Below are 7,363 nucleotides of genomic sequence, written 5' to 3' on the forward strand. Positions count from 1 at the left end.
GCCCAATTTGTGGCTCTGTCAACTTGGGAAGAGGTGTTGAACATCCTTCAGCCTCGGTGTTTTCTGCTATAGATGATGAGAAAAATAAATGGTTTCTGAAATGAGGATCATTTTTGCATACTAGAAATTGTTGAAAAAAATGTAATAGATTGGAAATATTCGCTAACAAGCAAGGCTAGAGGCCGAGTCACCTCAGGGAATTCTTTTTGTGGAGACTTTCCAGCAATACCACTCTCAGATTACAAAATGGGTACTAAATTACCCATTTACAAAACCATCTGTATTAAGAGATTTAATGCAAACTATGAATAAAATACTTATTTGAAAGAGAATTTTTTTTCATGACAGTGTACTCTTAAATAGGAAATATCCTGGAAGCAATCTAGACAGACATTAATAGGGTCAAATAAACTACGATATATCCCCCTAACAAATTATTGTGTAGAAAATAAACTCATTGCAAAAATGTCTTTAATAATAAGGATGCATGTGTAATGTAATGTTAAGTGTGTGTATTGAGTACAAAATCAAATAGACCAAAATAACTGAACATTTATTTAATCTGCAAATAAGGAAGGGATTCCTATGATTTAAAACAAAAGAAGGGTGGCTGGGTGGCTTCAGTTGGTGAAGCGTCCAACTTTGGCTCAGGTCATGGTCTCACAGTTTGTGAGTTTGAGCCCCACATTGGGATCCGTGCTGACAGCTCAGATCCTGGAGCTTGCTTCAGGTTCTGTGTCTCCCTCACTCTCTGCCCCTCCGCCACTCATGCTCTGTCTCTCTCTGTCTCTCGAAAATAAATAAACATTTTTTAAAAATCAAAATAAATAAATAAATAAATAAATAAATAAATAAATAAAATAATAAAACAAAAGAGAATTCACCAAAAGAATTAACAATTAAATTTACTACATAAAAATTTTTAAATATGAAATTAAAATATACCATAAATAAAGATCAAAGAAAATAACATTGTAATTAAACACTGCCAGGTGAATATCAATTTTCAAAGAATGCAATAGATGTGCTTCAGATCTCATACCACTTCTAAGAGGAACACAACACAAGGAAGATGAAAAGAAAAAGTGAATTCTTTCTTCCACGAAACCAAGAAAGATATTTTAAAGTGAAAATTAAGCTAGCATAAGTGAATTTGTTGAGATACGATATCCATTATGGAAAAGATGGAAGACCACGGATTCTTCAAAGAATAAGGCGATGAAGGCATGGCAGAGAGTGTCCATGGACAACAGATTAGCACTCACCCCAAGTTGCCCTCCTGACATTTTTCTCTTGCATACTTCATCAGCATACAGCTCACCCAGGAGCTCTCCCATTCAAAGACAATGGGAGACCAAAAAACAATAAGAGACCTCCACCAAAATCCTGGGAGAGAAACATGGCAAATAAAAATAGACAAAGAAAAATGTTGATATTCAGTAAGGTAATAATGTGCCTTCACAATGTCCCATTGAAAGGAACAGCAACTTTCACAAAATAAAAAACCAAAGCAGAAACATAAGGACCCAATTATTAACAAGAAGAAGACAGAATAAAATAAATAAATTGGCAAAGATCAAGTAAAAGCAGAAGAGAAAAATCAAGTCATCCAATAAGTAAAGTCATTTTGGAAGCAGTCAATAGGAAATAGGTTCTGCCACAATAATGCTCAGGGACATAAGGGGACACACTTGAGAAAACCTGAGCAGGATAAAAGAGAAAAAAATGACAAAAAGGTTAAAACTCTATAATAGAAAATTATGGCTATGAAAGATGACAAAGGAGATCTAGGGTGTGCAAAATTGGTGCCTGGGACTAACGAGCAAAATAAATAGAATATACAAATTGCCCAAAGATGTAAGATAAGGAAAATGGTTTTGAAATAAATATTTAAATGTACAGACAGAAAAGGCCAGCAGCTCCCAGACAAGTTGAGATAGGCCCATGAGCAGAGGGTATATTTTATTAGAGTCATTACACCTTTAAAATAAAGTCTAAATCCTATAGCCAGGGAAAAAAGTCAACTCATCTATAAGGGGAAAAAAAACAAACCTGCCTTTAGACTTCTCCCTGAAACATTGAATGCAACAGTACAATGGAATGATGTCTTCAGAATCCTCAGAGAAAGGGTGAGACAATAATTTTATACCCAACCAAGATGTCCTTTTAGAATAAAGTGACAGATAACTTTACAAAAAATTAGTATCTCAAAGGAAAGAGTTTCCATGATCTTAAGTGAGCTATGAAAAGTTGCTCTGTTGCCAATCCAGAAATAAAAGATTCTGTAAAATAATTGGTGACTTTTATTATATTACTTTTTAAAAACTAATTAAAAGAAATATTGCACAGCTGTTGGAAAATATTGCTGCCAAATAGAATGTGTATTCTACTAGGACATTGAAGCTATCAAACATAAGAGGAAGAAAGAGAGGGAAAGTCACTTTGTGAATATTCCATCCTCTTCTGTTGAAAGAGCAATATCTGTAATGTCTAAAACTAATAAATAAAGAGAATATATATTATTTAAGTGTGTGAAGCATTGGACAAATAAAAATAATTATGTAAAAGTAACCAAAATCAGGTGATATAGAGAGGACAGAGGGAGGGTAGGTGGAAGGAAATCAAGAATACCACAATACACGTCTTTAAAAGTGGAAAGTTGATACTGTCTAAAGAAGTAAAAATTATGTATATTCTATAAATTTATAGCTATAAATATAACTACTGGAAGAAGTGAAAGTGAACTCACAATAGAGCTTCTAAATGGTTAGAAAACAGAAACACACACACACACACACACACACACACACACACACACACACTCCAAAGTACATACTGATCTTAAAATGTCAGGCAAGGATAAATTTAAGGCAGAGGGATTTAAAGGAGATATGTATAACCATTTTTAATGAGCACACAAACCACAATAGAGGTGTTTTGCTCTTTAATATTTATACAACAATGAAAACAGCAGCAAAATTCATGTCCAAAAATGTAGTAAATGTAAGAAGAAACAAAAATATAATAATGCGCCTCTCTCACCCCACAAGAATAAATTTAAATGAAAAAAAGTAAAAAGAAATAAAGATGTGAATCTACAATAGTCTCAAAATAAAAAGGTTCTAGAAAGTGAAAAATAATAAATTTAGGGTATAGACAACTAAAATAGCCTATTGTTATTTCTAGAACTAACATATGTATATTCAATATATGTAGAATTGCATAATACAGAGAATTGATTTTTTTAATGTTTATTTATTGATGTTTTAGAGAGAGAACACGAGAAGCAAAGGTGCAGAGAGAGAAGCCCAAGCAGACTCTTGTTATCAGCACAGATCCTGATGCAGGGCTCGATCCCACAAACCATGAGATCATGACCTGAGCTGCAATCAAGAGTCGGATACTTAACCCACTGAGCCACCCAGGAGCCCTGAGAATTGATTTTTATACTTATCTAACAGTCTAGGTTCAATGCTGCAATGGCAGAAGCTGTGTCTGGTTAAGCACAAAAAGGAATTCATTCAAGGACACAGGCAGTTCACAGAACTAAGAGCTCGTCTGGAAAAACACAGCAGGTGACAGGCCTACGGGAAAATTCCCCCAAATTATATTCTAAAGTGACCCAATGAGGACTTTTTCTTCACTACCACTTCAGATTCCACAAGCAGCAAAGCCCCTTCTGTCCCAGAAACTTGACCCTGCTCCACTCCTGGTCTTAAAGCCCCCAACCTGCTGAATTCTGCTTCCAACCTTCTTCACGTTTCTCAAGACGTTCACTTCCAGATGGAAGCATCACTGAGGTAAGTGTGCTTGCTAGAGTCTGAGCCCAAAGCCTGAGTTTTAGCTGTGAAAGGAGCCAGGAGAACAAATTTTAGGAGTCACACAAGGGGGCGGGGCTTGACTCAGAGAGCTTGGCACACCCCAAACATAGCAAAGGTGTCCTAAAATGTCCCGGCAGCCAGACGACCCGGCAGACATCTGCCCCAGTGAACTGCAAAGTTTATCCTTGGGAAGAGGGACCATGCCTTCTTTTCAAAGTCCCATGGCACACGTACTGAAAAAGTGAATAATTAGTAGGTCCCTAAGAAAACATCACCGAATGTTCTGAGATAGCTATAGATAAGGTAGTTTCCAAACACAAGGTGATGGAAATAAAAATAGAAACATGGAAAGGATTCTACACCCCCTGGAAACTCATCAAGGAAAATACATATACACACAAACTCTCCCTTAAAAGAGGAACTGTTCTTCATGGTAGATTATCTTCCTAACGTGAAGTTACAGTTATACAAACACTAGATTCTATTCCTAAAGCTACATTTATCTTAAAGTGTCTTAAAACAATTATAAAAAGTTCATATTACCAAGAGAAATGAATAAAAAATATAGGAAGAATTCAACCAAAGAAGAAAAAGAGCAGTGTGAGAGGAATACATGCAGACCAAAGGAAGGCAAATTATAAAAAGAGAGAGTAATGAATTTGAGACAGAAAATGACAAGAAAGAATAAGTAAACCCAAGAATGCATTTAACAGCAACCAAGAATTAAGGGGGGGAAAAGTAAGTAAGCTAATCAAGCATGAAAACATTTGACAGTACAAATACCTAAATAAAAAATATTAGAATTCAAAAACTAACCAGAAAACCAATGGAAAGAAAAGTGAGAGACCAATTTGCCTAACGCAAATAAACTTGAAATGATTTTCTGAGAAATCATAAATGAAGAAGTTGACCCCAGGTGGATAGACTCTCTGCGTGGAAATAATGTCATAGAACAAACTGAGGACTTTTTTTAGAAAGTTGTTCTTCCAAAAAGCCCTGGGCTGAGAAGCGACCATAGGTGAGGTCCTTCAGATCTTTAAGGAATGGATTATTTCTAGACGCCTTCATTGATTGGGAGTGTGGGGAAGGAAGAGGGGCTTCTAAATTATTTTTGTGAACCCAACCTACCATGGATCTTTAAACCTGACAGAGAGGAGAGAATAAAACTACAGACCAACCTCGCATATGAATATTGATGGAAAAGCCTAAATAAAATATTAGCAAATAGAATCCGGCAGCACATTAAACCGGTTTGAAGATGGGAATCTAAGCACAAACTGAGCCCCCCTCTCCCTGGAGCCGATCCATAGAAATGCTAGTAAAGCCATTTTTAAAACAAACAAATAAACGCATGCCCAGGAAAATAAAACGCGGTGTTCTCCGAATGCCAGAGCAGTGAGAACCCCGACAGGAGATGCAACGTCAACGTGGTGGCTTGAACATGTTCCTTCCTGAAATGCCACTCACTCAGATGACAGGGAGGCATTATTTTTAAAGACATAAGCCCACAAGAACAAGGGAGGGATGTATTAGTTTTATTGCTATACAGCTAAGCCTCCAAGTCTCATGACTCAACACAAAAGAAGTTTATCTCTCAATTGTGAAAAGTGCTGTCCGTGACAGTGGGGGACTCCACTCCCAAGCCTTCAGGGACCAAGGCTGTTGGGGGCTCAGCGGAGTCACGTGACCCCTCAGGTGGTCCCAGACATCCTCACCTAGGGGGCAGACGGGGGACGAGAGAAGGGGACAAGCTGTGAGCCAGCCATGGAAGTGAGCACGCCTCTGCCCACATTGGACTGCAGGTGACTCAGCCCCAGACCCCCCAGCCGTCACCTGCAGGGAAGTCTGGAAACACATGTGCCCTGGAGCCAGTGTGTGAAAACTTGCTGAGCCCCCAGCACGCTCCACCTTTCTGGTCAGCAAACACCGACCTCACTTTTCTTTGCATACCTAAAATATACTCAACCACACACGCCCGCCCAGGAAAGCAGCCCCAGACCCAGTGTGCCCAGTTGAACCACTGCACTGAATCCAGAGTCCAGGGTGGACTGTTGGGGCTCAGCCTTCTGCCCCATCATCGGGCTCAGATGTGAGAGGCTGCAGAGAACCAGGAAGCACACTAGTTCATGCACCAGAGGCCCCAGAAAGGTGGGGAAGCCATCGTAAAGCCATGACTCAGGTTAAGGATGAGAACAGAGATTAAAAGTCCCCACTCAAGAAAAGCTCGCAGATTACAGTTTCAAACCACGTGGAGACAGCTTGCATCATAAAAGTTATGTAAATCCAACTAAAGGAAGGTGGACTTTGTCGTAAGGAAGAGGAAATAACATGTGCAATTGGGAAAAGACTCTAAATGTGACAATAAAGTTGTCAAAGTGATACACGAATGAAGAGCATACACAAAGCAAGACGAGAGGCTCTTTTAAAAGGCACAGGCAGAAATCAATTACTAGCAGACAGATAATAACTAATTGAAAAATGGCCATTAAACAAGAAACCCTGAAATTATAAAATGTAGAATTGAGACCCAAACTCAATATTCAAGCTGTACGTGGGCCACACTCAAAGGCTGACTGTGCAAAACAGGATAAGAGCCTGAGTCATTTAACCAGAATGCAGTCCAGAGAGATGAAGACCTGGAAAATATTAATGGGGAATTAAAATACTTGGAGAAAAATCGAAGATGGGGCTGGCATGTGGCAGGGCTTCAGTAAATTCTTGAGGGGTAAATGAAGGAGCTGGAACGTTCTGTCCACGTGCGGGCAATCTGCCGCATTGTGAGCACCTGGAGAAGAGAATCCGTATCCTGCACACATTTGTGTCACCTGGCACACACTATAGGGTGTCAGTGAAGCGTGTCGGGTTCATGAGAACTGGGACACATATTTATTTCCTGAGATTAAAATGCGTACAGAGAGGTAGTCCCCATGAATAGATAGCCTGGCCTCCCGGCCTCCCCGCTGCATGAATAATAGCGTCTACAAATGCCGGGCAGTGTCCCACATGCATTCACACGTGTTGGCTCACTTAACTTTTTTTTTAAATTTTTTTAATGTTTATTTATTTTTACAGAGGGAGAGACAGAGCATGAGCAGGGGAGGGGCAGAGAGAGAGGGAGACACAGAATCCGAAGCAGGCTCCGGGCTCTGAGCCATCCGCACGGAGCCCGACGTGGGGCTCGAACCCACAGACCGTGAGATCATGACCCGAGCCGAAGTCGGACGCTCAACCGACTGAGCCACCCAGGCGCCCCTCACTTAACTTTTTTTTGTATTTTCTTTTATTTTACAGAGAGAAGAACACTTAACCGGAGAGCCACCTTCTTCACAGCTGTTTTAAGTGTATCATGCATACTGTTGTCCCTACGGCAGCTCACTTAATTATTCCAACAACCCCAAAGGGCAGAGCTAACATCATCCCCACTTTAGAGAGGAGAACCGCAAGGTGCAAAGAGGTTGAATAAATTCCTCCTGGAGCAAGAAGTTTAGAGCAGACGTTGAATTCGGACTCCTCCTCACCAGGCGCCCGGGGGCATGTCCACA

General features: G+C 39.7%; 1 non-coding gene across 1 annotated transcript; it reads right to left on the bottom strand.

Moving 5' to 3' along the window:
- Positions 1-6,984: 6,984 nt before the first annotated feature.
- Positions 6,985-7,069, bottom strand: TRNAR-UCG. Its single transcript has one exon. It is a non-coding gene; the product is annotated as a tRNA-Arg (tRNA).
- Positions 7,070-7,363: the final 294 nt, after the last annotated feature.

This window comes from Felis catus, chromosome B3, assembly GCF_018350175.1.
Source record: "Felis catus isolate Fca126 chromosome B3, F.catus_Fca126_mat1.0, whole genome shotgun sequence".
In the NCBI taxonomy this organism is placed as follows: domain Eukaryota; kingdom Metazoa; phylum Chordata; class Mammalia; order Carnivora; family Felidae; genus Felis; species Felis catus.